Source organism: Lonchura striata, chromosome 12 (assembly GCF_050655825.1).
Source record: "Lonchura striata isolate lonStrDom1 chromosome 12, ASM5065582v1, whole genome shotgun sequence".
Lineage (NCBI taxonomy): Eukaryota > Metazoa > Chordata > Aves > Passeriformes > Estrildidae > Lonchura > Lonchura striata.
The window spans coordinates 21,174,320-21,200,154 of record NC_140714.1 but is presented as its reverse complement, the minus strand read 5'-3'; the positions used below and the strand labels follow the sequence as shown (position 1 = coordinate 21,200,154).

At 48.3% G+C, this 25,835-nt stretch overlaps 1 long non-coding RNA gene across 1 annotated transcript; it reads right to left on the bottom strand.

Annotated features, from left to right (window-relative positions):
* Positions 1-8,907: 8,907 nt before the first annotated feature.
* LOC146766317 (uncharacterized) lies at positions 8,908-13,433 on the bottom strand. The gene is made up of 2 exons (XR_014958214.1): positions 11,281-13,433; positions 8,908-10,831 (listed from the first exon to the last, which is right to left on the bottom strand). It is a non-coding gene; the product is annotated as an uncharacterized LOC146766317 (long non-coding RNA).
* Between the last annotated feature and the right edge of the window lie 12,402 nt (positions 13,434-25,835).

Genomic DNA, 25,835 nt, shown 5'->3' with positions numbered 1-25,835 from the left:
GGGTGTCCTGACAGGGCCTGGGTATGAGCCCTGGGGCTGGGGGAGCAGTTCCAACAGAGGGGGGCAGAGAGGGAGTGCAGGAGGGAAGGAATGGTTTTGGCACTACATGCTGCACTTCTCCCCAGGACTTTAGGGACATTTCCCTCTGTGGAGGGAGAGGGCCCCAGGGCCCTTAGGGTACTCCTGCCACCCATCCAGGGATGTTGTACAGGGCCTGCTAAGAGGGTGGAGAGTGACCAGGAGCCAGCCCAGCGCTCTTCAGTCCCCTGTGCAGCTTTGGCCGTGTCCATTGACATCTGGCACCCATGGCCTTACCGAAGCCCCTTGCAGTGGCCAGTTCCCAAAGGCAAAAGGAGATCCCAGCACACCATGGAAGAAGTTCATTTTTATGGTCCCTTTCTAGATTGGAATCATAACATGGATTCCCTGCTCATCCTTCTGGATCACAGTTTGAAGTCCTTAGCACATGCTGTAGCCAAGTTCTCAAAGTTCTCAGAAATTTTTACTTAGAGTATAATCAATGGGTCAGTGTGGCAAGAGCTCACGTATATACCACTTTCCTTAAGAGTAGGAAGGTTGTTCAACTCTGGAAGTCCATCCCTACTACATTCTGGATCCCTGAGTGATCCCATGGATCCCTGTAAGTGGGAGGAAGGAGCATTTAGCTGTCCATCTTTCACCCATGTGCAATGCCAGTGTGTCCTTCCCTGTGCTCTGTGCAGCCCCAGAGAAGAGCAGAGAGGGAAGGGGCCGGGCCCAGGGCTGTGTCCCAGGGCTGAGCCTTTCACAGCTCCTTTGCCAGCCACAGGGAGCCTGAGCTGCTCCTGATGCTGCTGCCAAGCCCTGGCCCTGGCTGGGGCTGGGTTTAGAGCTGCTGGCAGCTCTGGGGAGTCCTTTCTGCCCCGACTGCCCCGCAAGGGGCTCCTTCCATCCCAGTGTGGGGCCACCGCAGGCTCGTGGTGCCCCTGCCCCTGCTCCTGGGTGGAAGGCAGAGCTGAGGGAGTGCCTTGGAGGGCACCAATCACCAAGGGGCACTCACTGCCACTGCAGCCTGAAGGAGAATCTTCAGCAGTGCCACAGGAGCTGTTCTATCCTGCCTTTCTTTGCAGATACCCCTGCTGGTAAAAGTGATCTGGCTTCCCAACCCACGTTCAGGATTGAGCCTCTGGGAGATGCTGAGGGTAGGTCAAGGCCTTTCCCCCTGCAAGAGCTGCCAGCTCAGAGCCCAAAGCTCGGCCAGGGCGGCATCGCTGCAGGTGCCAGGACAGAACCATGCACGTGTGTGCCCTCGCCCTGGGCCATCCCCTCACCGCTCCTTCGGCTCAGTGCTGCCCGTGCAGATCTGCAGAGATGGCAGAAGCTTCTGTGGCTCTTGAGTTACAGGTGTGGCTGCACGGAGAACTTTCCCAGGTCCTTTGGTGGATGTTGCTCGCAAGCCCATCATCCATCGCAGGGGTGAGTAGTGTGTCCCTGCTGATCCCACAGGCTGAGCCCGGGTTTGTTGGGATCCATTCCTGGGAAATGGAAATGTTTCTCTTAAGGTCCCCTGAGAAGAAAGAACAAACCTATAGGAGGGAATAAGTCCATGGAGGAATCCAAATATCAGGACCAGTTACTGGGTGATCTGGAGAGACGCCGTGGTGGGTGCATTTCCCTCCCCCTTCCCCTGGGACTCAGCAGCCGGGGCCTTTCCCTGCACATCTGGACAGGCCATGCCCGGCACAGCGGGAAGGGATCCATGGCAGCGTCGCTGCCCCGCTGCTGCTCTCACGGCTGCAGGGCTGTTTCCCAGCCTGGCCTGGCTGCAGCTTCTCCCCAGCCTCTGCAGGAAGGCATTTGGCACCAGCTGAGAGGGAGCCCCAACTGCACCACAGGCTTGCAGTCCCCTGCAATTTCCCGGTGTCTAGGCAGATCCGGAAGGGCAGCTGTTTGTAAAACAGAGGGCCCTGTGGCAGTCTCAAGAGCCTTGGCCTTTTCCTGATCCTTATCCATGTCTTTGACAAGTATTACATCCTGAAGATGCCACCTCCCCAGTGGGGAATGGTTCCACCTGATCCAGCTGTTTTCCTTTCTCCAGAGATGGACCACAGGGCTTTGCTGAAGGCAGCCCTTCCTGGAGGAAGCAGCGGCTCCATTCCAACCCCTGATACACAAAGGGAGGAGATGCCAGACAGCGCCACAGAAGGTGATTGCTGTGCCAGGCTCAGCCAGGCTGAGCAGTCCCCGTCCTGAAACCTGGGAGTGGCTGCATGGGGTGTCCAGGATGGGGAAAGGCCACAGGGGGAGAGCAAGGCTGCAGTGTGTCCTGACAGGGCCTGACTCTGTCCTCTGGGGCTGGGGGAGCTGTCCCGGGGCAGGGAGGGCCAGGGCTGGCAGGGGCTGCTCAGGGATGGGTTTGGCCCCTGTCCCTCCAAGCAGCGACGGCCCAAGCAGCTGCGCTGGCCCCGGGCTCTCCTGCCGGCCTGCTGGGCTTTGTTGGGGGGCACAGCCTGTGCCAAGGGGCGGCAAGGTGCCTGCAGGCCCCAGCTCTGGGCAAACAGAAAACGTCCTGGCTGTATGCACCGTGCTGCCAGCTCAGCAGTGCAGCACAGCGCGGGCTCACGCTCCCCATTGCTCCCACAGACGTCATCACTGAAACAGGAATATATGCCCCGGATCCAGTGCGCCTCTCAAGAATTGTCTGCCCCCAGGATGTGCGCCGGTCCTGCATGATAGGCACAGTGGTGATACTGATCACTGTGCCACTTGTGCTGATCGGCTGTTATCTTGGCATCAGGAAGCTGTATGACATCAGCTGGTCAGTTCTGGAATTTTCTCTCCACTTTTCTTGCAGCTCTGTGCAAAGGACGGTAGCCTGACTTGTAGTCATGCTTCAGTGGAGCTGTGCCCTGTCCATGGCTGTCCAAAGAACTCTGCTGAGGGTTCTGCTGCTGCCCAGTGCTTTCCTTGGCCTCTCCATTGCTGGGCCTTGTCCTGGGGGGCCGCTGGGGCTGCAGCCAGTGCTGGCTCCCCCTGAGGCTGCCTGGCCAGGAGCAGCCCCAGGGGCACAGGGCAGAGGCACCGCAAGGTGGGCAGGAGAAAGAGCGGGGACGAGATTGCCCCTGAAAGGCAGAGGGGCTCAGGGGCCGCTCCTGGCCAGGGAGCTGCCCAGAGCCGTCCCCTGCTCGCCGGGGCCTCGAGGGGCAGCTGTGCAGCTGGGCCAAGGTGTGCCAGCCGCTCCAGCCGTGCTGGGGAGCCTTGCCAGCTCTGGGCCCTGCTGTGCAGGAGGGTCCCTGTGTGCCACTGGCAGCTGGGGCCTCAGCCACTGCTCTCTCCACAGGCACCACCTTGGGGAAAAGCTGAAAGCTGGTGGCTGGTACCGAGACCTCTGCAGCTGGATGAGCAAGAGCAGCAGCCTTGATTCTGATTCCTTTTTAATTGATCCTTCAAGCCGTGGATGTCCACGGTGTGGGCAGGCAGGAGCCAGGCAGGGGCTGCTGTGACCAGCAGCGGGGCCCCGAGGGGCTGGGGGAGCCCATGGCACAGGCAGCAGCATGGGGCTCCTGAGAGAATGCAACCCCATTTTTTCTTTGTTTTTCATTTTTAGAAATTAGACATTTTTAGAAATATTTCAAATCATATTTTCTGTAGAGAGACATTCCCAAATAGCTTTTGCAATTGCTATAGTAGTTAAGGATTTTCCAAGGTAGTTTTAGAATCCGGGAAAAGAGATCCCATTTTGTCTTTGCTTTTCATTTTTAGACATATTTAGAAATATTGTTTGAAGAGAGAAATCCCCAAATCCCTTTTTCCACAATACATCCATATTTTTGAAAGTAGTTTTACAGTTCTGGCACTTTTGTTGCACTTAATGCAATAAAAAATAAATTGCATTTAATTGGTAATCTTTACTGTGGGCAGAACTCAGGCACCCTAAGACACCCAGCCTGCTTCAGAGGCTCTTTTCCCACCGGAGCCTTGTGCCTAATCACAACAACTAACAGCAGCTCACTCCAAGGGCTTCCTTAAGCAGACTGGGGCAAGCACTGATCTCTGCTCTCTGGCCAGGGACAGCATGCAGGGAACAGCTGGAGCTGTGCCAGGGCAGGCTCAGGCTGGAGATCAGGAAAAAGTCCTTCCCTTCTTCCCCAGAGGGTGCTGGCAGTGCCCAGGGAATGGGCACGGCCCCGAGGCTGCCAGAGCTGCAGGAACAACACTGCCAGGGATGTCCAGGGTGGGATTGTTGGGGTGTCTGTGCAGGGCCAGGGCTGGACTGGGTGATCCTTGGGGGTCCCTTCAGCTCAGGATATTCTGGGATTCTGTGAATATAATTTTTATCTAAGTCACGTATCTAAAGTTCACCAATATCAAACATTCCACAGTTAAACCCAGAACTGGGGCCTAGGGTAATTTCCAGATGTACAAGCAGGCTGCCTTTCCCTGCCCTCCTCTCTTAAGGAGGGGAACTTCACTGTCCAGTGCTTCCTACACCACCTGCTTCTGTGATTCACTGCTGGAACGGGATTCCCCTTGGGAAACACGACTTTGAAAACACCTGATGTATTTCCACCCTGCTTTTACTGTGTTCCATGGAACAATAGCTTCTCTTATGCCAATTCTACTGCTTGATAAGTCACTGCATTGAAGGTGTTTTTACACTTGTACCCAGCTCTCCCAGCCCTGCAGGCTGGTCAGTCACTTGGGTCAAGGACACAAAGCACTTCAGGCCTTTTCTAAACAGCAACTGAAAGTCCGGATAAAAGGAGAGATTATTATGAAGCAGAGGGAGTGATTTCTGCCATCCCTGCTGAGCATATGAAGCTGTGATTTGCTAAGTCAGATCATGGAGTGAACACTAACAGGGTTCTGTGACCTTACAGCTCAGCACTGTTTTTTAACTTACTCATAATTCTGACATTTTGCACTGTCACTGGAACCCTAAGTCTAAAAATCAGACAGAAGTGTGATCTGTACCTGTCTGCTTTCAGAAGCACATCCAGTAAAGCTGGAACTAAAATGAAATTGCTGTATCATGTTTTATGCCTAAATTACATTCTGCCTGAACTACATTCTGGCTTATGCCTAAACTACATTCTGCTCTCCCAGCACTCCCAAGACAGCTCTGAGCACATTTTTAATAATTTAGTGAAATCATTGGAGAGTGGTAGCAACTACTGCCTACTTCTTCAATTATCTCAATTCATTGATCTCTTCCTGCTGAAGGAGGTGGAATATCATACCAGAGATAAAAAAAAAAAAAAAAAAAAAAAGAAACAACAAAAATCCCCAAAATTACACAAAGTGTAATGTGACAAAGGACCCATTTTTTGTAGGAGGGGAGGAATATGGAAACTGTAGTAATGGTGATGATAATCTGTGTAACACAGATTCTGAGAGCCCAGCCTGTCAGTGATGTCTTATGAAAGCAGCATGCCCAGAACTAAGGAGTCAGGCACCAAAAAAAACTCAGTAACAGCAACAAAACCCCACAAAACACTCCAGCTGACCTTTAAACATTTCCAGTAGAACCATATTTCTGTAACACTTTCAAAATAATCCTTCAGTTCAGCTGCTTATTTGGAATCCTTCTGGCATTGCAAGGAGGATGTTTAGCCTTCAATGTTTGTTGCGTACTTGCTGAAAATACTTCTTTGTTTGGCAATTTTATTAATTTTCCTTCCATGCAAGAACCAGCTGGCAGAGAGAATGCACCAGCTGGGGTCAGATGCTCAGGACAACAGAGTTCTTTTTTCTTCACAAGAGCTCCTTCATTGTGCTATAACCAAAAGCTATTTATTTCTATTGGCCAGTCTTAACCCAGCATGAAATGAAATATTAATCTAGCAAATGAACAAACCAAATATCCACCAGGACATGGCCACAGCTTCAGATCCAAAGATAACTAGTCAGGCATGAGGAAAGAATGTTTGGAAAGATAAACATGCATAGGAGCAATGACAAAGTACAGTGGCCAAATCAGCTTTATTGGCTGTGTTTGGTGACTTGACCAACTGTGTGTGGCAGGAGAGTTCCGGAGCTGGTAAAGGCTGGATCATAATACTGAAACTCCAGGATTCTTAATGCTTCTAGGGAGGGCTTTGACCCAGCTTCCACTAAAGACAGGCTAATTGGCTTTTAGAGGAAAAGATAATTGAAAGCAGCCTCTTCTATTATTTTTACAAAAAAAAAAAAAAAAAAAAATTAACAAAAAGCACTTTTGGTGAGTTAGTATTTCAAATAAGCTTAGCCTGTTCAATGACCTGGTGCCTTCTTAGCAACATTTTAGGAGACTTTGTTTCTTTGTTATCTTTGTACATTTTGAAAAAAAATTCTTTTGGTGCCTCCTCTATTTATGACTCATTCATAATAACACAAGTGATTCATGCTGTCAAATTACAAGCTATTACTTTGGAAAATTTTTTTTCCCCTTCCTTTTGGATAAAATACAACCATTTTCACTATTTTGTTACTAAGGGCAGCTTCCTACTACTTAAGAGAGTCTCGGAACTTTATTTTCCAAGTAAAGCATATGCCACAAAAGACAAAATCATCTCCCACCTCAAGTCTCTCTCACAGATGAATACATGGGAAATAGAACAATTATTTAAAACTAGTTCCAGAACTCCCAAGCTCGTTCACCAAGAAACTGAATTTCAATCACCAGATTTTATCCAGACAATACTGCTTTTGTTTGATTTAAAGATGGTCACTGTATGCACATGCTGGCCTAAAATTATTTACTAGGGCTGCCCTTGGCACAGGCAGCCTCAGGTTCTCCATTGCAGGGATTTCCGGTCTGGCTCTCCAGTGAAGTTTTGCGGTGCTTTCCCACCAAAAGTGTGAAAGGATGTCCCAAGGTGGCAATTGGCTTGCTTGAAAATGAAATTTAAAAAATGAACAAAAGGTCACAAAAGAGACCTTGGCATATCCAGAAGCACAACAGCTTTAAATAAAATTATTTATGCTAAATGCAAAAGTAAGGCCTGGGATAAAGCTTTGAACTGAGCAGAATGGGAACAGCACTTTAAAACACAACGTGGCAAGTAAGAAGTGAGAAGGGGAGAATGAATTTCTGGGTGAAGAACAAACATGTACACAATGCCTGCTCCGTGGAAAACAGCAACTGCAGCTCCCAGTCTGTCTGGGGATTCTGGCAAAGCACTGGGAGGGAGGCAGCACACACAGCACAGCACCACCAGGCTGTGCTGAGGGGTGAAGGTGGTAGAAATGGCAGGAAATAATTTATTAACACACACAGCTCTGGAGGAGGCCACCTGCAGAGGTGAACACAGCACCTGGGATAAAAACTGCTCTGCAGATGGAGAGGGCAAGAGGTGTGAGGAAAGATGTGCACAGCAGCTCACTGGTGGTACAGCTACAGCTCAGTGCAGTGGTGAGAAGTATGGTTCAAGGAGAAAAAATAGTTTCCCATTCTTGTTTTAATTTTGCAAGCTTCAGGAGAAGGTCCTGGGAAACTGTGTGCCAAATTTACACGGAGAAGTTGTCTCATTGAAGTCAACAGATGAAAAGTGAACCCAGCTTTGTTCAAACTGAAAATAAAGCAGATGTTTCTGAATGTTGCCAATAAAATAAATAAAAATTAGAATATTTAGTATCACCCAAAGACCTTATGTCAGAGAGTCATCACATGCTAAATGCCTTTTTATACAGCTTAGAAATTGATGTCTTTCCTACGAGAGCACAGGGGCTTTGCTGTGGAGAACACAGGCTGGAGTTTAAGGCCAGCTATAACCTTGAACTTGAAATTGATACAAAGAAACAGCTGAAAAGGAATGGTTTTAATCAAATCACCAATACTACACTAACTTAACACAGAATCATAAAGCTAAATACACAAACAATACCTCTAGTTGCCTTACCAGAAAAAAAAAAAAAATAAAATAAAAAAATAAAAGAGGAATTAACTGGAGAGCATGTACCTTGCCCAAACACCATCTGCCTCCAGGGCTGCTCCAAGGAAAGTTCCTTGGGGAGGATTGCTGCAATCCCTGGGACACAGCGAGGAGACACAGCCTAACACAGCTGTGTCTCTAGCTGGGGAAACTGGGATGGGGAAACTCCTCAAGCTTCTTGGGGAGCCTCTACTAAGAAATCACCAGAGGATGTTCACGAACAAACTGACATGTGCTCCTGAGTGCCAGAATCAACCACCAAACACAGAAGCAAGAATGCCTTTATCTGCAGGCCAAGGCAGGGGTTAGCCAAGGCTGGACTCTCACCTGGACAACTTTAATCCTTCACATAAACTGCAAAAGGCAGCTAACAGGCTGCCAGGAAAACCTTCCCCTGAAGCAGCACACCATAATCTTGGCTGCCCATCAGAAAGAGCTCTTTGCTGAAAGGTGTGTGCCGTGTTTCATTCATCATCTGCCTTGCTTTTGAAAGGGGGCAGATGGAGAAATAAAGATTGGGCTGTGTTTGGGATGTTTGATTAGGGAGCAGATTGGCTTGAAGACCAGTATTAACCCAGCCTTGCTGACCTTAATCTAATTGAGTAATTCCTTGGGACACACCTGTTGATCAGCTGTGGGCAGGCAAGGATTTTCTGGATGCAGGAGTCAGCCTGGCACAGCTCAGACATTTCAACTCAGATAAGGGCTGGACCTTGGAGCAGACACACTGCCAGCAGCCCTTCTCCCTCTCAGGGAGAAAACAGGAACAAGCAGTAAGTGAATGGGGAGGGAAATCAGCATTACATGCAAATCTCAGTTTATTAAAAAATAATAAAAAAATCTTCACATTGGCAGCAACCTGCTGAGAAAAATTTATATCCCCAAATCCCCCCAGCCCCAGGAATGGCCCCACAGGTGAGGTGAGCTCCTCGAGCCAAAGCCTGGCTGTTGCTTGCAGGAGGTTGGCTCCTGAGCCATACCAGCTCCCTACTTCATACCTTTTTTTTTTCCTTAACAGGACACTGCAACTTTTCCTAAAGAAATGAAATAAACAGCAAGCATTTGCCAAAGTACTCCCATCACTTGGAGCAGTTTGTTTTTCAGAACATTCAGTGCCAGATTGCTGAATGGGAAAGAGAAACAACAGGAGAGCAAAACCTCTCCTTTAATCATTTCTGAAGAGTTTATCACAGGAGCACTGAGATATTCACAGCCCACTGGTTTCTTGCTGAATTCAAGTGATTCAAGTGGAAAAAAGATCACATCTTTCTTTTAAAACCCAAATGAACAAAATGGTAAGTTTGAACAAACCTAGAAAACGAGCAGCTGCTTCTACAGTCATCACTGATTTCAGCAGGAATTGAAGATACTTTGTGAAAACTGGAAGAAATCTCTGACAACAAATGCTAGTGGAAGAATTGTCAAAGTATTTCAAAACATTACATTGCCAACAGAGAGAAAATTAAGATTGGAAAATTGTGATTGCAAACACTGAGGGGCTGTAGGAAGTGAAGTTCAAATAACAGCCAATGCTAAATTCTAAACAGCCAAACGGCAAAAAATTCTTCAACAGCAACATGAAGGAATCCTTAAAAGCTTTATTAAATAATACAGATTTAAATAATATAGTCCAGTGCTAGACTCTGAACAACCACACCACAAGAAAATTCAAAATAAAGAAGTCTAAAAAAGCTTTAATACAGATTCAACTGATTATCTACATCCAAACTGACCTTTTTTAGTAGTACTAGCAGTTAAGGCAGAATTTTTCCAAAATTAGCCAGTAAGTTAAACAAGACTCAATACAATTTCATGTAACAATCCTTTTGTTTATAACACTGTGTGAAACCAAAACTCCATGACATGCACTGGGTTTGCATTCCATTCATCTATTTGCCTGCATAGTTCTGCACACAAAGTATTTTGTTATTTCACTTTTGTTATGGTCCTTGGCAAAGTTCAGAGAGCCAGAATATTATTCACAGTTAAAACTGGGATGCCTGATATATCTAAAGAAAACCCTTATCTGATAGCTGCAAAACCCTGCTCACAAAGAAAAGTGACTGGGATGTGATTATATCCTCAAAAGAAAGGATTCCTACCAGAAGAAGGGTGCACTTAGAAGGCACATGCTTTCACAGTCCCAGTTCAGAAAAGTGTTTACAGTACCAAGGAATACTGCAGTTGTACCCAAAGCAACTCACACTAAGTTCTGGGTTTCTTTTTTTTTATTCCTTTTCCAATCATTGTTGTAAAAAAACATTTTATTATTCACAGTTGTTCCAGCATTTCTCATGCTAAACCAGCATATTGTGCTGGTGAATCCCAGTGTAAGGCTAAACAAAGAACACTTATCAGTGCAATACAATCCTGAGTTTTTGGAACACAAAACAAGAAACAGTTCTTCAAAATAAACAATCCTTCAACATTTTTGGCTCATATTTCACCTGTTTTTCTAATTTCCCCTTTTTAAAAAAAGTTCATTAGAAATAAATCTTATTTTTATAAAAAGTAAATAAAAAACTGTTATTGGTCTAACTTAGATATAACTTCTAGTTGCTTGAAGAATCCAAGAAAGCCAAACTAGCCTAAACATTGCTTTTTGTGCAGGCAGCAAAAAACAACAGATAGAACAAGCTTTTGAGAATTGAAACACTGACATAAAAAACAAAAATAAACTCAGAGCCCTAAATAGTAAAAAAAAGTAAATAAATTAAGGACCTAGTAATATTCCAGAGCAAACCTGAATTACATCCCAACTGCTGAAGTTGCTGAGCTTGCTAAGGCACTGAGCTGTACATTTGTTTTGATTTGCCACGAGGAGAAGCCGTGCTGCCCCTACTGAGAGGCGTAACCCGTGCTCCAGAGCCTGGCCGAGGGGCTGCTCTGCCTGCTGGAGGCCTGGGAGCTGAAGGAATGTGCAGGTGACCCGATGGAACCTGAAACAGGGGAAGGAGAAGACAACACTCAGGCTTGGGAATGAATGGTGGGAGAAGGAGCAAACAACTGCTCTTGAGCATCTGCTGGACACTGGCAATGAATCTGATGATCCATTCCAAGTGAAATCATCCCTTTAGCTCAGTGCCTCTTGGAAAGGTACCCTGCAAGTATCAGAATTTGTGGGTCTTCCCGTTCAGGACTTAAGTCTGAGGGGAGCACAGTACATTTCCCCTCAGCAAGTGACATTCACTTGAATTTGCCTTATTTTACCTGAAGCATCACCTGTGTGTACAACCATGCCTGCAGCTCACTGTAACTTCAACACATCTGTAGGAATGTGAATTATTTTTCATTGCCACTCTTGATTACAGACCTTCCTACATTCAATTCCAGAGCAATGGCCAGACTAATCAATTAATTCCCTTCTAACTGGGTGACAGCTGCTTACTGTTAGGTGTGTGCTGAAGACTTGTCCTTGGGTGGAATACTGGCTGACTGTGCTGTTCATTCGGTGAGAAATGGTAGGCTGCAAGAGAATTGAAAAATAAACCTAAATAATTTTGCATGGCAATCATTCCTTTTTATCTTACAGCTAATGCACTGTAAGAAGCTATGGAGAAAAATTCTTGTGCAATCTTTCCTTCTCTTACCTATGATCATAACAGCTGTCCCTGCTAAGAGTGCAAAAAGCGTGAAGATCATCACCTGGTAAGACTCAACAAACTGCTGGAAGAGACTGGCTTCATCTGCAGAATTGATTAGGAGGAGGCAATATTGAGTTAAAAGGAGCATCTTCTCCAACCTGCTTTAAGAGTTAACCTCATAAACATCAGAGAAATTAAAGGTTCCTGCTGGCATACGGAGTGGAGATCTAAACTTACATCTCACGGGTGCAGTGGTTCTGTCAGTCAGGTAGATCACTGTCACTGGGATGGTGATGGACTGGTCTGTCATGGGACTGGAGACAGTCACACTGGTGGACAGGGAGCCCTGGCTGGGAACTCTGGGATCAGCCAGGCTCACAGTGTACACCACATCACTGGGCAGCCCATAGGACTTCTCCTTCTCCAGCACCTTCACGGCTGGGGACTCACATTTCACCTGCACAGGGAACATCCAACCTGGAACAGACTGCTGGCACAGCACAGCACAGCTCCCTCTTCCAGGCCAGCTGCCAGCAATGGGCGATTCCTCAGAAACACTGAGCAATTCACCCCTCCAGAGGAGTCAGGTGCACCCGTACAGTGACACCTGCAGCATTTCCCCCTGCCTATTGCCTCTCACCTGCCCCGCCCACAGGTCTGGGCTAACCCCACACAGCCAAAACCCACAGAGCCTCAATGGGCTGTGTGAGCTATGGGCAGTCAGTCACACACTTACTTGGGCAAGACTTCCCCACAGGGGTAAAGCAGGTTTTTGCTTCCTGACCCGTGAGCTGGCTCACACATGCCAGGTTGTATGCCCAGGTGAGCCTGCCACACCTGCACGAGCCCAAAACCCGAGGCCAGGCTGGATGGGCTCCTGAGCAACCCAGTGAGTGAGTGGCATCCCATGGCAATGCATTGGAACAGGATGAGCTTCAGGGTCCTGCCAACCCAAAGCATTCTGGGATCCTGTGAAAAGTGAAAACTGAGGAATAATCAGCATTCCAAGATGAGCATTTCCAAATCATCTCAGGAATAAACCTTGACACGGTGAAGATGGCAGGGAGTGCCTCGCATTAGAAAACTGCATGTGACAGCTCAGAATGCTCTCAGCTGTGCTGAGACACTCCCTGGGAATGCCCTCACCTCCAGGCTATCCAGGATTTCCCTGGCACCAAAGATTCTCAGCACGGAGCTGCCATCCTGGTTGCTGAGCAGCATCTCAAGCATCAGTAATGTGTGATGTTTTCCTCCCTGCAGCTGGAAAGCAGCAGAGTAACTCCTCACCTGGCTGTCAGGGTGGTTGTAGATGGAGAGCCCAGTGGGGCTCACTTTCACATCTTCCACAAGCACCAGTTCAATGGTGGCAGGCCCTGGGAGCACAGCCTCGTGCTGCAAGAACAATGGTAGCAGTTACAGAAAGAGGCACAACACTGCAGAGTCCTGTGTGTGCAGGGAGGATGTTTAAGGCAGGCAACCAAAGCTCAGAGCACAGGCTGAGGGATGAGATGCCCACAAGATCCAGAGGGCTCAGTCAGTCAGCACAGGGAAGGGCATCCTCAGGGCTGCTCTGTTCTGCACCGCTGGCACAGGCAGAGGACCAGGGCCCAGCCCTGCAGCATCAGTGAATGATGTCTGACAAGCACAGACAGGGTATTAACTCTGAGCCACGGCCCAAGTTCATACAGAATGAAAAGGAACATGCACAAGGTGTTCTAGCTCTAACTCATCTTTTCATGCTTCTTAGCAGGCCACCAAAAGAAATTCTTCCTTAAATGTAAGTACATGAATACTGGAACAAATGCAGCTTTAATCACTCACTCATAACAACATTAGCTCAGAAAAGGAAAAGATTTCTAGAGGAAGTCAGTACTCTGTACCCATTTCACCTCATTAGTAGAATTATCTCCTTGATGTAGAAAGGATGTGATCTTTCCCTAATGGCATAATAGGGTGTTCCACTTTGTCCTGGGTTGTAAGATAAGCTTGTATTCCATTTGCCATCTGTCGAAGGCGAACCGGTTGGACAGGTTTTTGTTATCTCTCTCAGAGACAATGGTTTGTTTATACACCATTGACTGATTCAATGAAGAGCTGAAAAAATGTAACACCGTGAGGGGTCCCACCCAGAGGGGGGAAGCAGCTCTCTCTCTTCTTCTTCGCGGGACTCCGAGAGAAGCAGCTCTCTCTCTCTCTTCGCGGGATTCCCAGAAAAGCAGCTCTCGCTCTCTCTCTCTTGGGCGGCACTCGCAGCGAAGCAGCCGGCGCGCGCTGAGCCGACGGCGGGGGAGCTCGGAGGCAACCTCGGCGCAGAGGAAGACCGGCCCCCACTGCCACCAGATCTTCAGAGGAAAATTATACCCTTCTAAAGATCACCACTTCAGCTGCAACTCATCAACTATTGCAAGGGAAAGCAATTGTCCCAGCAAAACTGATACTGGCATTCCTCAGGTTCTAGACTTTTTCTTTCACTGGTTTTGTTTGTACCGATTGCATTTGCCTTTTTAAATTGTTGTCTAGTTTTCTCCTAGTAAAGAATTGTTACTCCCACTCCCATATCTTTGCCTGAGAGCCTTTTAATTTAAAGATCCTGGTAATTCAGAGGGAGGGGGGTTTGCCGTTCTCCATTGCACAGGAGGCTTTGCCCTCTTTCACAGACTCCTGTCTTGTCTAACCAAGACAGAATTTGGCGCATCAACGTGAGGCCCGAGGGCATTGAGAGGGAAAAAGGATTAACAGTTCTTAAGTAATTTGGTTTTGTTGTGTGTAAAAACATCTTCAGCATCACCATGTGGTCTAGTTTACCTTGGTTTGGGTGGCATGTGATCGTAGCTATACTTTTCCCATTTGCAGACCCTTATCTAAAAATGGGTCCTATAACTAAGGCTACGGTGTCTGTTATCAAGTTTGGCTTCTGGGTTAATTGGGTGAGGAATTCATGGATCTTTAATTTCCTCTGGAAGGCAGGTACATGGATTCATAGCTATCACACGTTAACTGTATGTTTTTGGGGTTACTTTAATAACGGTACCTACTGCGAGGAAATAGCACCTGGGCAAACTTTCTCTCAACCTTTTAACCATCTTTTTGGGTCTGCTCCACCAGTTCTCAAAGGGTTAAGATCCTTTATAAGTGCTAATGATACCATACAATGGGTGGTGTTGCTGATAGTCCTGTTATATTTAGCATTCAGAGATAAGGGAAGATTAACCTGGATAACTACCCTCACACCTACACCACAGACTCGAGATGCTGCTGCTCCAGAGCCTGACCCTGCCCCACAGCCCACCTCAGAAATGAACCGCCCAGATTGGGTGAGGGTTCTGGTTAAGGAGATACGAGAGATGCTGAAGGAGTGCATTTCCCCAGCTGGTGAGAAACCGGCCCTTTGCCTTGAGGAGGGACAGTCTAATAGTACAGCTGTGGAACCCACTAATGTTACAACTGTCCAGGTTCCAGCTGAACCACAAGGGCAGTCACGGTCAGCAGCAGTGGCCCTGGTAGAAACAAGGAAGTCTAAGGTGAAAGCAGAGCACCCTGCAGATAGGGACAGGAATGGAGGAACCTCACAACCCACAGGGGAGCCAGAGATTGCTATCACCACCGAGTCCCTGACGTACGAAAGTCTTCGCAATCTGCATAAAGACATTGTGCGACGAGGGCGTGAGGCTTATGCTACCTGGCTACTCCGGGTTTGGGATCTTATGGGTACAGGCGTGCAGCTGGACGGTGGTGAGGCAAGGAACTTGGGACCCTTGACCCAGGACTCGGGTATAAATCAGGTTTTTGTAAGGGAACCCGGGTCCCTTTCTCTCTGGGAGCGGCTCTTAATGAGTGTCAGGGAGAGGTTTATCCACAGAGAGAGAATGCAAGAGCACCATCATAGAATGCGCTGGAAGACCCTCGAGGAAGGGATCCAACAGCTGAGAGAAGTGGCAGTATTGGAGGTACTCTTTGGGAGGGATGGATGACACAATAATGACCCTGACAAGGTCAGGTGTACGGGACAAATGCTGTGGAGTCTGGCAAATCTTGGGCCATCTCAATACGCCACCTTCATTGCAACGATCAATGCTGACACCCACCGGGAGACAATAGGTTCTGTTGCCAACAAACTTAGGAATTATGAGAGTATGATTAATGGCCCAATGCAGGCTCATATCTCAGCTGTGATTAAGGAGTTTAAAGAGGAGATGAGGGAGGAGATAAGGAAGGTTAATACAGCACCCGTGAGAGTCACAGGCCCCAGAATCAGCACCCAACAATCCCCAGCTAGAGAGAGAGGGTACACCCCAAGGGCTAATCTGTGGTTCTTCCTGCGTGACCATGGGGAAGACATGGGGAGGTGGGATGGGAAACCCACTTCTGTCCTGGCAGCACGGGTCCGTCAACTCAAGGAGGGAAACTCTAACCGGGGGAGTTCCACCAAAGTGAAGGTAGCCTCAACCTCCCGTGACCAAGCTTGTGGGTACGATCTGTCAGACCCCCTTGAAGGGACCTCTAGTATGTATGCCCAGGAAAGGAATGATAACCAGTGTTAGAGGGGCCCTGTCTCTAGCCAGGGAGAGGCACGGGAAAACTGGATCTTCTGGACAGTGTGGATCCGATGGCCTGGCACATCAGAGCCACAAAAATATGATGCTTTAGTTGATACTGGTGTACAGTGTACTCTGATACCATTGGGACATGTGGGGGCAGAGCCTGTTTCCATTGCTGGTGTGACAGGGGGATCACAACAATTGACTCTGGTAGAAGCTGAGGTGAGCCTGACTGGGAAGGAGTGGAAGAAACACCCTATAGTGACTGGCCCAGATGCTCCGTGTATCCTAGGCATAGACTTCCTCCGGAACGGATATTACAAAGACCCAAAGGGACTCAGGTGGGCTTTTGGAATAGCCGCTGTAGAGGCAGAAGACATTAAGCAATTGAACACCTTGCCTGGACTGTCAGAAAACCCCTCTGCAGTAGGACTCCTAAGGGTGGAAGAACAACGCGTGCCAATTGCGACCTCGACAGTGCACCGCCGGCAGTATCGGACGGATCGAGATGCCGTGATCCCCATCCACAAAATGATTCGGGAGCTGGAGAGCCAAGGGGTGGTCAGCAAAACCCACTCACCCTTCAACAGCCCCATCTGGCCTGTGCGCAAATCTGACAAAGAATGGAGATTGACTGTGGACTATCGTGGCTTAAATGAAGTGACTCCACCGCTGAGCGCTGCTGTGCCGGACATGCTGGAACTCCAGTACGAGCTGGAGTCCAAGGCAGCAAAGTGGTATGCCACCATTGATATTGCTAATGCGTTTTTCTCCATTCCTCTGGCAGCAGAATGCAGGCCTCAGTTCGCTTTCACCTGGAGGGGCGTGCAGTACACCTGGAACCGACTGCCCCAGGGGTGGAAACACAGCCCCACCATCTGCCATGGACTGATCCAGGCTGCACTAGAAAAGGGTGAGGCTCCAGAACACCTGCAATACATTGATGACATCATTGTGGGGGGGAGCACAGCGGCAGAAGTGTTTGAGAAAGGTGAGAGGATCATCCAGATACTACTAGAAGCTGGCTTTGCCATCAAGAAGAGCAAAGTCAAGGGACCTGCCCGAGAGATCCAGTTCCTGGGAGTGAAATGGCAAGATGGACGGCGCCAGATTCCCACTGAGGTCATCAACAAGATCACAGCTATGTCCCCACCAACCAGCAAAAAGGAAACACAAGCTTTCCTGGGTGCCATAGGTTTCTGGAGAATGCACATTCCTGAGTATAGCCAGATTGTGAGCCCTCTTTATCTGGTTACCCGAAAGAAGAATGATTTCCACTGGGGCCCTGAGCAGCAACAAGCCTTCACCCAGATCAAGCAGGAGATCGCTCATGCTGTAGCCCTTGGCCCAGTCAGAACGGGACCAGAGGTCAAGAATGTGCTCTACTCTGCAGCCGGGAACCATGGGTTGTCTTGGAGCCTTTGGCAGAAAGTGCCTGGGGAGACTCGAGGCTGACCACTGGGATTCTGGAGCCGAAGTTACAGAGGGTCTGAAGCCAACTACACTCCCACAGAGAAGGAAATCTTGGCTGCCTTTGAAGGAGTTCAAGCCGCCTCGGAGGTAATTGGCACAGAAACACAACTCCTCCTGGCACCCCGACTACCGGTGCTGGGGTGGATGTTTAAAGGAAAGGTTCCTACTACCCACCATGCCACTGACGCCACATGGAGCAAATGGATTGCCCTCATCACTCAACGCGCCCGTATTGGAAACCTGAATCGCCCTGGGATTTTGGAGATAATTACGAACTGGCCAGAAGGTGAAAACTTTGGTCTCACTGATGATGAGGAGCAGGTACAAGTGGCAAGGGCTGAAGAAGCTCCACCATACAACCAACTACCAGCAGAGGAGACCTGCTACGCTCTTTTCACTGACGGTTCCTGTCGCATCGTAGGGATGAACCGGAAGTGGAAAGCAGCCGTATGGAGCCCCACACGCCAAGTTGCACAAGCTACCGAAGGAGAAGGTGGATCGAGCCAACTCGCTGAACTCAAGGCCGTTCAGCTGGCTCTGGACATTGCTGAAAGGGAGAAGTGGCCAAAGCTCTACCTTTATACTGATTCATGGATGGTAGCCAATGCTCTGTGGGGCTGGCTGGGAAGGTGGAGGAAGGCCAACTGGCAACGTAGAGGAAAGCCAATCTGGGCTGCTGATATATGGAAAGACATTGCCTCTCGGGTGGAAAAGCTGACGGTGAAAGTCCGTCATGTAGATGCCCATGTCCCCAAAAGTCGGGCTAATGAGGAGCACCGGAACAACGAGCAGGTAGATCAGGCAGCAAAAATAGAGGTGTCAAAGATAGACTTAGATTGGCACCATAAGGGGGAGTTGTTCCTGGCTCGATGGGCTCATGATGCCTCAGGTCATCAGGGCAGAGATGCCACCTACAAGTGGGCACGAGACCGAGGGGTGGATCTAACCATGGACAGTGTTTCCCAGGTTATCCATGACTGTGAGACGTGTGCTGCCATCAAACAGGCCGAGAGAGTGAAGCCCCTATGGTATGGTGGGCGGTGGTCCAAGTACAAGTATGGGGAGGCCTGGCAGATTGACTACATCACACTGCCCCAGACACGCCAAGGCAAGCGCTACGTGCTGACCATGATAGAAGCCACCACTGGATGGCTGGAAACTTTCCCTGTACCTCATGCCACTGCCCGGAACACCATCTTAGGCTTAGAAAAACAAGTCCTGTGGAGACACGGCACCCCTGAGAGAATTGAGTCTGACAACGGCACCCATTTCAAGAACAGCCTTATCAACACCTGGGCCAGAGAACATGGTATCGAATGGATATATCATATTCCCTATCATGCTCCAGCTGCCGGCAAAGTTGAACGGTGCAACGGACTCCTTAAGACTACCCTGAAGGCACTCGGTGGGGGAACATTTAGAAACTGGGAAATTAACCTGGCAAAAGCAACCTGGATGGTCAACACCCGGGGGTCTGTCAATCGAGCTGGCCCTGCTCAGTCAGAACCCTTACACGCAGTAGATGGAGATAAGGTCCCTGTAGTACATATGAAAGGTATTTTAGGGAAAACTGTTTGGATTAATCCCACCTCAGGCAAAGACCAACCCATTCGTGGGATTGTCTTTGCTCAAGGACCTGGTTACACTTGGTGGGTAATGCAGGAAGATGGGGAGACCCGCTGTGTACCACAGGGAAACTTGGTCTTAAGAGAGAACTGGGTGTAAGATTTCATGGTGTGCAGATGGAAATAGAATAAGGGGTGGATAATGTCCTGGGTTGTAAGATAAGCTTGTATTCCATTTGCCATCTGTCGAAGGCGAACCGGTTGGACAGGTTTTTGTTATCTCTCTCAGAGACAATGGTTTGTTTATACACCATTGACTGATTCAATGAAGAGCTGAAAAAATGTAACACCGTGAGGGGTCCCACCCAGAGGGGGGAAGCAGCTCTCTCTCTTCTTCTTCGCGGGACTCCGAGAGAAGCAGCTCTCTCTCTCTCTTCGCGGGATTCCCAGAAAAGCAGCTCTCGCTCTCTCTCTCTTGGGCGGCACTCGCAGCGAAGCAGCCGGCGCGCGCTGAGCCGACGGCGGGGGAGCTCGGAGGCAACCTCGGCACAGAGGAAGACCGGCCCCCACTGCCACCAGATCTTCAGAGGAAAATTATACCCTTCTAAAGATCACCACTTCAGCTGCAACTCATCAACTATTGCAAGGGAAAGCAATTGTCCCAGCAAAACTGATACTGGCATTCCTCAGGTTCTAGACTTTTTCTTTCACTGGTTTTGTTTGTACCGATTGCATTTGCCTTTTTAAATTGTTGTCTAGTTTTCTCCTAGTAAAGAATTGTTACTCCCACTCCCATATCTTTGCCTGAGAGCCTTTTAATTTAAAGATCCTGGTAATTCAGAGGGAGGGGGGTTTGCCGTTCTCCATTGCACAGGAGGCTTTGCCCTCTTTCACAGACTCCTGTCTTGTCTAACCAAGACACACTTAAACATGGAACAACAGTCAAGGCATCTTAATATCCCATCTACTAAATTTCTGTTTGTGTTTTTGGCTGCAAGAAAGGAGAATGGGCAGGTTTGAAAGCAGAGCAGAGCAGCCCATTGCTGATGTACTTGAAAAATGCACCCACGTCACCTCATTTAAAAAAAACAACTCATTCATGAGCCCACAAAGTGCAGCAGGACTGGCATCTACAGAGTCCTCCTAAATTTAAACACAGAGAATAGAACGTAAGAATATGCCAGTGTTCTCTGAACTCAAGGCAAAGTTTACAGCAGTCTCTTTACTAATTATTTCAAAAAGTAAGAAAGAATATATAATACTGGCTTAACAAAGCAGAGCACAGTGAACTACAAAATGATTGTAGAACATCAAGTATCCATATTACAGCTCGATTTCTAAGAGAAAAAAAAAAAAACCACAACCAAATATCTCAAATAACTTCAGCAGCAAAGTAACTGTGTCTCTGCAGTAATTCTCATTAAGCCATAGTCATATTCTTCAGGGGAAATACATCTGCACCATGCTTTCCCAACATGAGAAGAGTGGAAACCTCAAAGAAAAGTCAAGAACCAAGTGGCAAAAAAGATCACCTCTCAAAGAATTTACTAAGCAGATTCCACACCTGGGCCAAGCTGAGAGGAACCTGGCCCAAAGAGTATTTCACATTACTGGTGCCCATCTGCTACCTGCTTTGAGTTAAACCCTGTAACCTCTCAGTGCATATTTAACTTTTTGCCTCAAGTATGTTTTCAAGGTACTGCATATAGTTCAAATCCACTTAAATCTTGCTAACAAGATTAAACAGAAATTCCAGTTAGGAAGCAGAATATTTTAAGAGTCAGTTATTGCACATGTCAGGTTATTCCACAGGCTGAAACCTGCCCTTATATTCAGCTTACAAAAGTGACATACACAGAAAACTGCCAGCTGTTTACACCTGCCCCCTTTGCTCATCATCATCACCTTTTACTGTTTTTCTTCCCTAGCTTGAGTATCAACACACTAAGTATTTCAGGGAATGGCTAATGACTTGTAAAATGAGAGCCTGGGCTTATGGCTGGCATCAGAAAGAAAAAAAAAGAGAGCATCAGTCAGAGCCCAGAATAACACATGATCCATATGAGGAATCAGTCAGCTTTTGCTTTGCTCATGCAGAACTTTCCCACCCAGCTCTGCAGGGGCAATAATCCATTTGCTTTCCCCAGTGACAGCTGCATGAAGCACATGGCTGCTTTAGTGAAGGACAAGCAGCAGAGATTCATTAAAAAACCCTAAACTGAAACAAAACCAACTGAAACACTTCTCTGTAATGCCCTTGCTCAGATGGTTAAAAAACTTCCAAGAATTTGGACAAATTTGATTTGGATAGCAGCACCTAGCGCAGAGGAAAGCAGGAAAACCATGAACCAGTATCAAACCTCTGCAGAATGAACCAGACTGCACCAGGGGGCTGCCTGATTTGTACAGTACTGTGTGGGGGGGAAATAAAGCCACCAGAACACTGAGCATTGACCACAGGGAAATGGCAAATCCCCCCAGGTACTGTTACCGGTGTTTGGGCTCTGGCTGCCTTCAGGTGGGGCTGCTGGAATCCAGAGGCAGTGGCAGAGATGGCAGCAGTTCCAAACTCACGGTCAGCTACCACAGTTTGTAAGCCTAGAATGCAACAAAGATGAGATACATCCAGCTCCTCTAGGCTCATTCTCATCAGAACTTTCTCTCTCAACACAGGTTCTAGACATTGGACTTGGTTCCTTTTCTCTCCTCTCTTTAATAGCACACACTAAAACATGCACACTGATGTTAAACTTAAGTATGACTGCAGATTACAGTAATTTCTTTAATCAAGATCAGACACTGCCAAACAGATTTAATCTGGACCTTCAAACAAAGAAATGCTCATTTCAGCTCACTCATACCCTGCATTTTCTTCTGACCATTGCCCTCCTCCTTCAGAGTCAGCTCCATTGGCAGCTCCGCCTCAATACGAGCAATGGCCTTATTTGTGGATTCCCACACAATACTAAGGGAGCTGAAGCTATCAAATTTCCTGCCTTGCTGGTCATAGGCAGCCAACTCCAGCACTGGATTGTGGTAATTGGAAACAGGAACCTGAAAAATAAGGAATATTTTGAACTGAACCAATACAACAGGATTTTTTAATCATTTAAAAAAACATATGCTGAATTCCATGAGGTTTGTTACAACATCAACGCATAAGGAATGTTCATTAAAAGGAGCCATCTGTGCAAGGCGTTCAGCTGTGCTCCAACAGCCCTGAGATTATCTCAGCTGGTCAGAGCATAGTGCTGCTTACACCAGGTAGGTTCAAGTCCTGTATGGGCCATTTAGAGTTGGACTCCATGATCCCTTTGGGTCCCTTCCAACTCAGAGCATTCTGTGAATCTCTGAACCCTAAAGGGGTTTTACTGGAACATGGCTTTGGGGTTTTTTAGCCAGTGAATTACCATAAGAAAAAAACAAATCCCCAAACCAACAACAACAAAATTGAACCACAGCTCAAGGAAATTGTTTTTAAAATTCAAATAAATGATGACAAACACTGCTGTTTGTTAAAGCTCAAGATTCTGGTGTTGCAATTCTGGTGAAATACATTAGCAACAGCAGTGCCCCAAGGTAAGCTGACACATAATGGAGCCAGAAAAGCAGGTGAGCTCTGAGGTGGCTAACAATACACAAAAGTCTCCATCTCCTCTTGTTATTACATAGAAGCTCTTTAAAATGATTCATTTTAGGGAAGGAGGATAACTTTTACATTTGCCAGGGAATATTAACACAACCAAATGTGGCTTACTCAGCAGCCAACATGTGACAACACCTGTTAGCAAGAAAAACAGAATAGCAAAGTTCCTTATGCCTGATAATCGACACGTTTCTCTTGTCCATTTACTGCAGGACTCCCCCAGCCTGCTCTGTGCAGGGCCCCCAAGGGCACAGTGTGGCCACAGCACCAGTTACTGCTCCTCTTGCAGCAGCTGCGATGTTTCACACATGGAGCTCCAAACACTGAGTTTTCTGCTCTAAGAACACCTTCTTCTCCTGACACTTCCCAGGCTTACCAGTTGCTTGCTCTGCTGGAGGAAAGGGCAGGAGAGAGCAAGCTGAGGGCTGCCATAAACAGGAATCAAAGCCAGCCGGGAAGGGAGAGCACAGATGAGCTTCACCACAGCAGGCTCAACCACTGGGAAAAGGTTGGTGACTGTGGGGCTGTTCCCAACTGTTAAGGCAATAACCTGAAAACAGCAAATGAGGAAAGAGTTTAGTTCAGGCACGCTGTATTTCCACAGGTCTCAATTACACTGTGATATCAGAATGAAAAGCAAAAATACAGTGCTTGGGGATTTACAGCACTATTAAGACACAGGAAGATGTAAAAGAGGGAGCACATCTCAAGAACAATTCTTTATCACTATGAAAGTACTGTTCCTGGGAACTCTTTCCTCGGTGTTCATGTTCATTACTATCAAATTTGATTCAAACAACAAATCTCATGTAACTGAGAATGGAAACTGCAGGTGTTCTTGCAGAGTGAGAACAGAACAGCCCAAAGGCAACATTTATAGTCACTTCAGTGTGTTTAAAAACATCTTATCTTTTATTTTACACTCCTTTTCTAGCCTTCAGCAAAGTGAAGTGGATCTAAAAGCAGAGAAGGCTGAGGCAGCTCTGGTCACCTGCCCCATGCCCCCACGCACTGGTGCTGGGCAGAGCCATGCAGGGGTGATGTGCTGGGGACAGCCAGCCTTGCACAGACCTGCACACCAACAGCAAGGCCTGTTCCTTTGGAATCTGCACTGACAGAAACAGCTCCACTCTGCAAAGTGAGGAAATCAGTGGAACTTGGCAGCCCAACCAAAATGCTTAAGCCTTTCAGAATTGCAGAAGAACACTATATTGAAGCTAAAAGCTTCATGGGCTGAGGGGGGTGAGTAAAGCAGGAGAAATCACTTCTGTATGTTGGAGAGAACAAAACCAAGTGGAAAATGAGCACAGCCATGCTCACCAAGGCTGCACAGAGAGTAGAGCAGTCAATTCCTGGGGCTGCCATTTGTTAGAATAAACAGAATTACACTGGAAGGTAACACAGTTAAGAGAAGCAGGTCAGACAGAGGAGTCAGCCTGCTCAGTAACCTTCTGCTCTGATCCTGTTCATGCAAACTGAACCTGCACTCATTAGGATGTTCAATGCATCCCACAACACAAGGCTTCCACAACTTGGGTTTATACTTCAATAAACCCATCATAAACCTGCACCACAGGCTTGCAACCCCTGCAATTTTCTGGTCTCTAAGGACAACAGGCAGGGGGAGCAGCTTTTTGGAGAAGGGAGGGCCATAGCTCAGCATGAAGAGTCTGCCCATTCTCATGATCCCAGCACTTTCACGAACATTGCCTCTAGAAGATACCAGCTCGCCAAGAGGGAATAGCTCCACCTGATCCAGCTGTCCATTTTCCTTTATCAAGGGATGGCCCAAGAAGCTGTACTGAAGGTGGCATTTCCCGGAGGAAGCGGCGTCTCGTTGGCAGCCTCTGCTGCAGGAAGGAAGGCAATGCCAGGCACGGGCACAGGCACAGGAGGTGATTGCAGTGCCGGGCTCAGCCGGGCTCAGCCCTCGGCGGGGCTGTGTGGCAGCAGCTCTTCCCCCAGGCCCTGCCCTTGCACAGCCCGGCAGCAGCCAAAGCTGGAGGCGCCTCGGCTTCCAGGGCTCTGGAGCTCGTTGGCAGCCCCGGGGAATCGGGACTCTGCACCAACGTCCCTCCCGCTGCAGCTGCTCCCGCAGCCGCCCTGAGTGCCCAGAGGCCCCAGGCACAGGAGCAGCCCCGAGCGGGAGCCCTGCTGCCAGCCCAGGGCCAGAGCCAGCCCTGGCTCCCGGCTGGGCAGGGGCTGCACTGGGTCCTGACAGGGCCTGGCTCTGTCCCCTGGGGCTGGGGGAGCTGTCATGGGTCAGGGAGTGATGAAATGAGGAATACTTGTGGAATGGCCTCCTGTAGTTTTTCTCGGGCCTTTAAGAAAAGTTTCTGCAGTGGAAATGAGAGAGTCTTGAGAGGCCCCAGTCTGTTCTGCCACCTTTCTAGGCATGTTGCACAGGGCCTGCACAGAGGGTGGACAGAGACCAGGAGCCAGCCCAGACTTTGGCCTTGCCCATTCACATCTGACTCCCCCAGCCTTACCCACCCCCTTGCAGTGCCCAGTTCCCTGAGGCAGAAGGGGATCCCAGCACACCATGGAAATGGTTCTAATCTGTGTTCCCTTCTAGTTGGGGTTCTTGGGAAGGCGTCTCCATTAGCTTGGCTGCATAATGTTTTAAAGCTGCTTCGGCCTGCTTCAGGAATGTTCTTACTGTGCCACCAAGGAATAATTGTTGACAACCTGGCAGGAAACAGGTGACAGAAGCTTCTGTAGCTGTTGAGTTACAGGTGTGTCTGAAGAGAGGACTTTCCCTGCTCCTTTGCTGATTCCTACACAGAAGCCTGGCTCCCATCGCAGGGGTGAGTAGTGTGTCCCTGCTGACGCTCAGGTTGAGCAATGGTTTTGTGGGATTCATTCTTGGGAAATGGAATTACATTTCTCTAAGGTCCTCCAATGGGAAAGAACAAAGCTACAGGGCCCAAGAAACCCCATGAGCCATCCAAACACATGAGGCAAATGCTGAAGGAAATGGAAGAGGCTGGACAAGTTGGGTGCATTTCCCTCAGCCTTCCCCTGGGACTCAGCAGCCGGGGCCTTTCCCTGCACATCTGGACAGGCCGTGCCCGGCACAGCGGGAAGGGATCCATGGCAGCCTCGCTGCCCCGCTGCTGCTCTCACAGCTGCAGGGC